The sequence below is a fragment of the Anabrus simplex genome, chromosome 2 (genome assembly GCF_040414725.1).
Source record: "Anabrus simplex isolate iqAnaSimp1 chromosome 2, ASM4041472v1, whole genome shotgun sequence".
Lineage (NCBI taxonomy): Eukaryota > Metazoa > Arthropoda > Insecta > Orthoptera > Tettigoniidae > Anabrus > Anabrus simplex.
The window spans coordinates 791923951-791933952 of record NC_090266.1 but is presented as its reverse complement, the minus strand read 5'-3'; the positions used below and the strand labels follow the sequence as shown (position 1 = coordinate 791933952).

Here is a 10002-nt window from a genome sequence, read left to right as displayed (position 1 = left end):
TTGAACGTCTTCTTTGAATTTCGGACCGTGAGCGTCAATACAGCATTTATCAAAGTTCCCCACTACTAGCTCTGTTTCATTATAGTGGCAGAGGTAATTTAGGCAAGCAATCTTCTATATTTACTTTCTGTGTACAGTACTTCGAGTAATAGGTATGTGCCATTAAGTTTATGATGTGTCCCCCTCTTTCACCCCCGGAGGCCCGGTTTCGATTCCCGGCTCTTCCATGAAATTTGAAAAGTTGTACGAGGGCTGGAACAGGGTTCACTCAGCCTCGGGAGGTCAAATGAGTAGAGGTGAGTTCGATTCCCACCTCAGCCATCCTGGAAGTGGTTTTCCGTGGTTTCCCACTCCTCCAGGCAAATACCAGGATGGTACCTAACTTAAGGCCACAGCCGCTTCCTTCCCTCTTCCTTTTCTATCCCTTCCAATCTTCCCATCCTCCACCAAAGCCCCTGTTCAGCATAGCAAGTGAGGCCCCCATGGGCGAGGTAATGGTCCTCTTCCCCAGTTGTATCCCCTGGCCCAATGTCTCGCCCTCCAACATACTGCCCTTGAGGCGGTAGAGGTGGGATCCTAGCTGAGTCCGAGAGAAAAACCAACCCTGGAGGGTAAGCAGATTAAGAAAGAAAGAAGACAGTTTATAATGTTTTAATTGACCATTCAGCCAAGTTTCATTGCAATCGATGTGGTCTAAAGCAAACACTTCCCTCCTTATTGCATTACTTTTTAGGGAAGATCTTATGTAGAATTTTGAGCCACTTCACCCATACTACTGGTGCTTGGAAACTTGTGCAAAAGTGCGCGCTTTGATCTAAATAATGAATATTGAATTTTCACGATCGCATTGTAATCGAAACAGACTTTCAACGTATTAGGTCGTGTTACGTACATGTAGTACGTGTTGAAGAGATGTTAAGTACAGAACTTAAACGCACTCAACAGTGCGCTAGCAGCAGTGCCAGACCTGTAGCTCAGATCCTTTCAAACAGAATGAGCCTGGCCTAGGCCACCATAGCTCAATTGGTAGAGCAACCGACGCGAAATCGGGAGGTTGTGGGTTCGGATCCCACTGGTGTCCGGCTGGCGATTTTTGTTCTGTACTTAACATCTCTTCAACACGTACTACATGTACGTAACACGACCTAATACGTTGAAAGTCTGTTTCGATTTATCTAAATAGGTCATTGCACAAGTTCAAAATGATTTCGCTCATTCAACTTTCTGAAGTCCTTAAATTGTTAAGTGCATGAAGTATTTGTTTTCACAGTTTATTCCCACTTCCTTTTTGACAGATTTCAAGTTCTTTCTTTTTTACAACTTGCTTTACGTCGCACCGACACAGAAAGGTCTTATGGCGAAGATAGGACAGGAAAGGGCTGGAAGTGGAAAGAAAGCAGTCGTGGCCTTAATTAAAATACAGCCCCAGCATTTGCCTGGTGTGAGAATGGGAAACTGCGGGAAACCATCTTCAGGGCTGCCGACAGTGGGGTTCGAACACACTATCTCCCGAATACCGGATACTGGCCGCACTTATGGGACTGCAGCTATCGAGCTCGGTCGAGATTTCAAGTGACATCTCAATTTTGTACAGGACACGTCGCTTCTGATCAAGCACTTGTTCTTCATAACGATTGTAATATTAACGCTCATAGTTAATTTTCAATCGATTTCCCAAGGACACAAAGAATTGGAGGATTTGATTTCCCCTTTCCCATGGCTTCCTTGTCCATAACATACCGGGTGGTTCACCAGCCCCTTGCGATCTAGTTTCAAGCAACACGCCGCATTTACCGGTACTGCAATTCTGAAATACATCGGTCCCGCTACCTAAACCAGGGTAATAAAATGAGATATAAGGTTAGCGGCTAGAAAAGAGCAGGGATCGTGAACGTCACTATTAATTAATTATGAGTACCCCGAGTAAACCCGTAAAACCAGCACAGATGCGAAGAACATGTACTTTACAACAGGAGGTGCACACACACACACACACACACACACATACACACATAGAGACCGGGCACATGTATTATGTAGACTGGGAACTGCCCGATGCATATAAATCCTCGCACTATCTCACTTTTTCGGAGATTTCGAAATAAACAGTGCTCGATGGTGAGGAAACTCGAAGCCGAAGCAAATATTATTCATTTCGTTTTAGAGCCTGTTTCCTCGGATGTGGCAAATTTCCATATTTAATAGCTTCCGCAGACTGATTTGTTCATCTGGCCCAAAAAAGGGCCGTTGGTATGGTGGCATGTTGTATGGAGCTTTCTTGTAAGAGGCTAGGAATCATGTGACAGGAAATCAGTTACCTACGTCGTTTAACGCAGCGCCCGCTCGAATTGACGACCTCCGAGGTCGATACAGTACTGCGCTTCATGATGTACCGCCTGGCACATTGTAACGTCTCCGGCGTAACGGATCGGCGCTCATCGGTGATGACCTGTCTAAGGTGACCAGGACTGGCAGGCTGCTGTGCATACAACAGTTGTTTTACATGGTTCCACAAAAAAAATCCAGGGTCGCAAGATCTGGCGATCTGGTGGGCTCCGTCATGTTGAAACCACGTCAAGCAGCGGTGAAGGAGTGGCTCAAGTTCCAAGAGTGGTGGTAGATTATCTTGGAGAAACCACAGGTAGCGTCCTCCCATCAGATGTCCCTCAAAGAAACGGGAATCTATGTGGTGATCACTCACGATGCCACACAAAACGTTCAAGCCCCACTATATCTGAAAAGCTGCTTGCCGTACCCAGTGGGGATTATCTACACTGCAGCAATGCATATTATATCGATTAACGGTTCCTTTGTTGTGGAACTGTGCTTCGTCCGTAAATAAGATTGTCACTAAAACAGCGGGATCAGTGCCCACATGCTGTAGGGTCCGTTGACGGAAGGCCATCCGTGCTTAGAAATCACGACCATGGAGTCCATTTTGTAAGTGAAAATGGTATGGGTGAAACTGAAAGGTATTCAATATCCGCATAAAAAAACGCTCGGCAGATGTTCGTCTCTTGTGCAGTAGCCCGTGTGGCAGTGTGAGGGTTATTTCTGATAGCTTTCACTACATGTTCTTCATTTTGAGCAGACGTCATGGGATGACCTCGAACAGGCCGTGTTCTTTCCAGGGACGCCCGAAGACGTTTTTCCACACTCCGAAATAACATGCCAGTCGGTTGTCGTCTAACCGAATACCCTTCTTGATACAGGCGTTGTGCCTGGTATGCTTTCTGTCTAGCTTCTCCATTGATGAGTAACATATCGACATACTCGTCGCTGTAATACATCACGAGGTAGTGAATAAGCTTTGTGCTATGTTGTGACTTGCCTCGAAGGAGGGGAGTTTGCTCAGCTACACACCTACGTGCATCGCATGTTGCTATCGTTCCAAAGGGGCACACTTTGCTCTACCTATGATCTACGAAGCTAACTGCCTAACGACGTAGCTAAGTGGTTGCCTGTGTCCTAGCCACAGACCATCACCTCCTCATCCTCGTCCAGCCCAGCTCAATATCCCACGCCACGGTACATATGGCTCTTTACAGGGCCAAATGAACAAATCAGTCTGTGAAAACTATTACGTATGCAATCTTACCACATTCCAGGCAACTGACGGTAAAAGAATAAAGAAAATTACACGTGGGGTGTTCGAACCTTCGACGAACGTCCACTATCACGCACGCCACTCTGCCCTTGCCATGTGAGCTACTGAGAAGCTTCGAACGCGATGGGCAATCCCAGCGTACACAATACCGGCTTCCTGTCAGTGTGCTCATTACCTGTTTTAAGGTAGGTGTTCTTCGTACCTGTGTTCGTTCGACGGGTACATTTCTGATGGCGCTAACGATTCCTGCTGTCTTCTAGCCCGTAAGCAAACATCCCGTTATACTACTCCGGTTTAGGGAGAGCGACCGAAATACATCCGATTGTACTGGCGCTGGGATGTGCAAAACTAGAACGCAAGTGGCTGGTGGACCTACCACTTTATTATGGACAAGAAAGGCATGGAAAAGAGGACATTCAAATCTTCGAATTACTTGTGCCCTTGGAAAATAAAAATAAGCCACCTGAAAATTAACTGATTTTAAACTTAAAAAGAGATGGCTTCAGATAACACAAAAAATACCTTTTATTTTACTTTTACACGACTGCCATTTTGGTGTTCGTTATTGTCAACATTTATTCCACCGTTATAGCGCCGTTGAATTTCAAGTACCGGTAACTGTTGTGATTATTTCCCAAATAGTGTTGTCTTCTTCTTATTATTATTCTTAATCCGTTTACCTTCCAGGTTTGGTTTCTCCCAAGGACTCAGCGATGGATCCCACCTCTACCACCTCAAGGGCAGTGTCCTGGAGCGTGAAAATTCGGGTGTAGGGGACACACAAGGGGAGTAGGACGAGTACCTCGCCCAGGCGAGCTCACATCTTATCGTGAACAGGTGCTTTGTGTGGGGATGGGAAGGGATAGATAAGGATGAGGGAAAGAAGCGGCCCGGCCGTGGCTTGGAGTTGTGTAACATCCCGGCACATGCCTGGAGAAGTGGAAAATCACGGAAAACCACTTCTAGGATGGCTGAGATGGGAATCGTAGCTCCTCTGCTCAGATGACCTCCCGAGGCTGAGTTTACCTTGTTCCAGCCCTCGTACCACGTTACAAATTTCGTGGCAGTGCAGGAATTAAACCCGGGCAACCGGGGGTGGCAGCTAATCACACTAACCCATTACACCACAGAGGCGGAAATAATAATAATAATAATAATAATAATAATAATAATAATAATAATAATAATAATAATAATTCGTTATTACCCCTATCCCTTCCAATCTTCCCATCCGCCCACAAGCCCCCTCTTCAGGATAACATGTGAGGCCACCTGGGTGAAGTACTGGTCCTCCTGCCCAGTCGTATCCCCCGACCCAATGTTTCACAATCTAGGACACTGCCCTTGAGGCGGTAGAGGTGGTATCCCTCGCTGAGTCCGAGGGGAAGAGCCAACCCTGGACGCTAAATGGATTAAGACAGAAAGAAAATAACCGATAAGACGATACAGTATATCTCTGAGCAAGTCTGAGTGGCTCAGACGGTTGAGTTGCTGGCCTTCTGAGCCCAACTTGGTGGTTCGATCCTGGCTCAGTGAGGTGGTTGTTGAAGGTGATCAAATACGTCAGCCTCTTATCGGCAGATTTACAGGCACATAAAAGAAATTCCGCGGAACTAAATTCCGGCACCTCGGCATCTCCGAAGGCTGTAAAAGTAGTTAGTGGGATGCAAATCAAATAACATTATTATTATACCATTGAGATACATGTGCAATTGCCAACTAAAGGCTATGGCATTGAAGCGGGCGTAACGGATCACATATGCATTACATGAACAAATAAGAAATTGCTCGATATCACCGTGCTTTTACCTTGAAATGGAAGTTACTGGAACTGTAGAATTATTACCACCTTGAAGTACTGTAACAGAGATTTAAAGGTGTTCATTTTAACATACAAAGTCATCTGCAGGATTTCGCTTCATATAACGAAGATAGTTCGCCTCTGTGGTGTAGTGGTTAGTGTGATTAGCTGCCACCTCCGGATGCCCCGGTTCGATTCCCGGCTCTGCCACGAAGTGTGAAAAGTGGTACGAGGGCTGGAACGGGGTTGACTCAGCCTCGGGAGGACAACTCAGTAGAGGTGGGTTCGATTCCCACCTCAGCCATCCTGGAATTTCTCCTCCAGGCAAATGCCGGGATGGTACCAAACATAAAGCCACGGCCGCTTTCTCCCCTCTTCCTTGTCTATCCCTTCCAATCTCCCCATCCCACACCAAGGCCCCTGTTCAGCACGGCAGGTGAGGCCGCCTGTGCGAGATACTGGTCATTCTCCCCAGCTGTGTCCCCCGATCCAATACCTCACCCTCCAGGACACTGCCCTTGAGGCGGTAGAGGTGGGATCCCTCGCTGAGTCCAAGGAAAAGACCAACCCTGGAGGGTAAACAGGTTAAGAAGAAGAAGAAGAAGAAGAAGAAGAAGAAGAAGATAACGAAGATATCTTGAAATATGTTTACCACAAGTTAATTACAAGTTTCGCATAACATGGTAAGACTGTGTTTGGCGATGTTGTAACGTAATTAAAGAGATACGCACAAGAAGTATTGACGTTCACTCGAGGTCCTACCTTAATGGGGGTACATTATTTTAAGCTTAGATCATAGGGAGTTCCAAGCCTCACTCTCGACCTGTTGCACTGCTTAATCACACTCCACTCGTCAGGAAGACAACCCTCCTTACTTACATTAACTGGGAAGTGATTAAAGGAGGGTTATTCTTATTACTGATATAATTATGTTGTTTAAGTTCGGCAAAGATTTTTAACCTCCTCTGAAACTTCACTTTTTGAAATTTAAAATAATGCACCCCGCTCCCCAAATATTTTTGAACAAAGGGACCGTATTGGTTATAGTATGGGGATTCATGTATTCTTAAATACAAACTCTACGTACGCTGGTAATGTGAAAAGAATTTGGAACATTACTAACATCATACATGCATTTCAATGATGACCAAACACTAACGAGAGTAATTTCTTTTTTAATGATGGAAGGTAACATCTGCGCTTCCTGCATCTGAACAATTGAGAAATGTGCTTGTTTTTAACTATTGTAATGAACAAAGAAAAAGATCGGCAGTTGTGTTAAGGATATTTATTTCGGTCTTAACAAGATTGCCTTTCAAACCTTCGATAAGAATAGTTCATACCGAGAAAGTGGCCATGCGGTTAGAGGTGCGCAGCTCTGAGCATGCATTCGGGAAATAGTGGGTTCGAACCCCCTAGTCAGCAGCCCTAAAGATAGTTTCCTGTTGTTTCCCATTTTCACACCAGGCATCACTGTCTCTGAATTAAGGCCACGACCGTTTCCTTCCCATTCCTAACCGTTTCCTATCCCACCGTCGCCATATGACTTATGTGTGTCGTTGCGACATAAAGCGAAATGTAGAAGAAAAATGTTCATAATCTCCCGAAATTTTACGAAATGAAAATATACGATCAGTCTTCGACAATTTATTATGGATAAGGAAATGAAATTGTGCTTGTTAAGCCATGCTTCCAAAGCTTAACAGAAACCGTCCAGTAAATGACCACTCCCCTCTGTGATTCATAAGTATTTTTTTTTTGTTAGTTGCTTTACGTCGTACCAACACATAGGTCTTATGGCGACGATGGGACGGGGAAGGGCTACGAGTGGGAAGGAAGCGGCCGTGGCCTTAATTAAGGTGCAGTCCCAGCATTTGCCTGGTGTGAAAGTGGGAAACCACGGAAAACAATTTTAAGGACTGCCGAGAGTGGGGTTAAAACCTACTATCTCTCGAATACTGGATACTGGCCGCCCTTAAGCGACTGCAGCTATCGAGCTCGATATTTCATAAGTAAAAGAATCAATCGTATTTTCAAATGAAATTAGTCCCTCGGTTCTTTCACCACTGATGACACACTGTACACGGATTTTTGTGTCATGGAGAGGCGCTTCATATACGAAATCAAATTTTACAGCTCTCCAATAACGATTGTTTTGTGTACACACAGGCACGGAGGTGGAAATACGCCTCATCCGGGAAGTTGGTCTATAGGCCTATGTCTATTTTCGAGAATCCATTCACATAATGTGTACCTTCGTATAGGGTCACCTGATTCTGAGCATGTCCCACAGTTTTTTATACGAATTTAAGTGAAATATTCAGTTTCCTTTTGCACAGACACTTATGAAGTTCTAATTGTTGTCCGAGACGACGAAGTGATATTTGAGGAGAATTTTCCGAATTACCGTATATGAAATTATGAAGCTGACTTTGTTAACGCGTATGGATCGTACGTAATGACACTGTGCCATTGAAGACGCATGGGTCATACTGTCCTTTATGACTAATTACAGAATTAATAAAAGAGCAAAAAAGCGCAGTCACTAGGGATCAGTTTAAATACGTCTGAGATAACTCACACGTGTATAAGGTCAGCTAGCAGGGATACACGCGCACATCAAGCAAAGACCGGAGTCGTGGGAACAAAACACGGGATGACATTCCACATCGTCCTTCTAGAGCTCGCCAATAAGAAGGAACACCACGTGCGCTGGATTAAAACATATCTCATAACTGTGTATGATATGATCAACATGCAAGGATAACAGAGAAACCTGTTGAATATACTGTTTTTGTAGCCAAGTTACTGGATTTGTATGGTATGTTTCTGTAATCTCTAGATTAATATATTAGTAGTTACACAACAAACAATTTCTGTTTCCTTTTTTTGAAGTCATGAGTAGACTATTTAGGAGTTAGTCTGATCTGACGCTAGGTTCTCTCCTAAACGGTTAAAGATATTCTTTTGGAGCACGTCTACAAATGAAGGAAAATCTGTTTCGGCATTACATGCGTGTCTACAGATAATTTTACTTTCTTTACACTCAGGAAAAGTACTCTCACTAATCTGCTTCGTTCCACAATCCTTTACGTACCAAGCTCGATTGGGGTAGTGGGTTATCATAGTAGAATCTCAGCGACTAGATTTGCATTATTCCTCACTATTCGTTTATTTATTTCATTAAATGGCGAGGAGTAATATTCGTTTTCCCCTTGACTAGTATCTAACAATGACTGCTGTAATTAATTTTAATTTTAATTGAAAATTCTCCTTAACCCCCCCCCCCCCCCCCGCTATGGCACTAGAGCGCTTGCAGGGCTTTCACCTACCAAGCGACCGCTGCTCAGCCCGAAGGCCTGCAGATTACGAGGTGTCGTGTGGTCAGCACGACGAATCCTCTCGGCCGTTATTCTTGGTTTTCTAGACCGGCGCCGCTATCTCATCGACAGATAGCTCCTCAATTCTAAACACGTAGGCTGAGTGGACCTCGAAACCAGCCCTCAGGTCCACGTAAAAATCCCTGACCTGGCCGGGAATCGAACCCGGGGCCTCCGGGTAAGAGGCAGGCACGCTACCCCTACACCACGGGGTCGGCGAAAATTCTCCTTAAGCAAATCCAAATTTGACCAAAAGCGTTTCTTTCTCATACTTGACACAATCATCTAAGAGGATATGGAATGATTTAGTTGTACTTTCACCGGGAGAGTTGGCAGTGCAGTTAGAGACACGCCGCTGTGAGCTTGCATCCGGGGGATAGTGGGTTCGAATCCCACTGTCGGCAGCCCTGGAGGTGGTTTTCCGTGGTTTCCCATGGCAAATGCTGGGGCTGTGCCTTAATTAAGACCACCGCCACTTCCTTTCAACTCCTTGGTCTTTCCTATCCCATCGTCGCCATAAGACCTATCTGTGTCTGTGCGACGTAAAGCCACTAGCAAAAAAAAAAAAAGTAGTTCTACTTTCATATCCAGATCCTTCGCTGAATGATCAACGTTCTGGTCTTTGGTGCAGATGGTGCTGTGTTGGATTCCCGGCCAGTTGGGTTATTTTAACCACTTGTTGATAATTCACCTGCCTTCGGGGAATGGGTGTTTGTGTTTGCCTGAATACACTCTTCTTTACAAACACACAATGCACTGCAGCAATACAAAATAGTAAATAAATCTCTCCACGTACATTTGGCGTCAGGAAGGGCATCCAGCCGTAAAACGAGGCATATTTATATGTGCACCAAATTTCGCTCCTGTGACCCCACTGTGGAGTGGATGGAAGAAGTAGAAAGAGAATGTGTTCATTTTTCATAACATATTCCCCTTTTTACATGCATATTTCCCAATAAGGTCTCCCAATTATCCGTGTACACGAAGAAACATGTGTACGGGTAATAAGCAATCTGTTTCTCAATTACGTGTATCTGCGTGATCAGGGTGTACAAATATAAACGGTTTCACAATATGTTTTATAGACGTAATCACGATATGTAACATATTTTTTAAAATTTACATTAGGTTAATATATATCTCCCCGTTATATCACTCTACTTTCTTCCAATATTCCTGCATGCACGTTACAATTAACAGCGTGTCCAGAGTTT

At 44.6% G+C, this 10002-nt stretch overlaps 1 non-coding gene across 1 annotated transcript; it reads left to right on the top strand.

The window, feature by feature from the left end:
* The first annotated feature begins 1008 nt into the window (after nucleotides 1-1008).
* On the top strand, nucleotides 1009-1085 carry TRNAS-CGA (transfer RNA serine (anticodon CGA)). The gene has a single exon. It is a non-coding gene; the product is annotated as a tRNA-Ser (tRNA).
* The last annotated feature ends 8917 nt before the right edge of the window (nucleotides 1086-10002 follow it).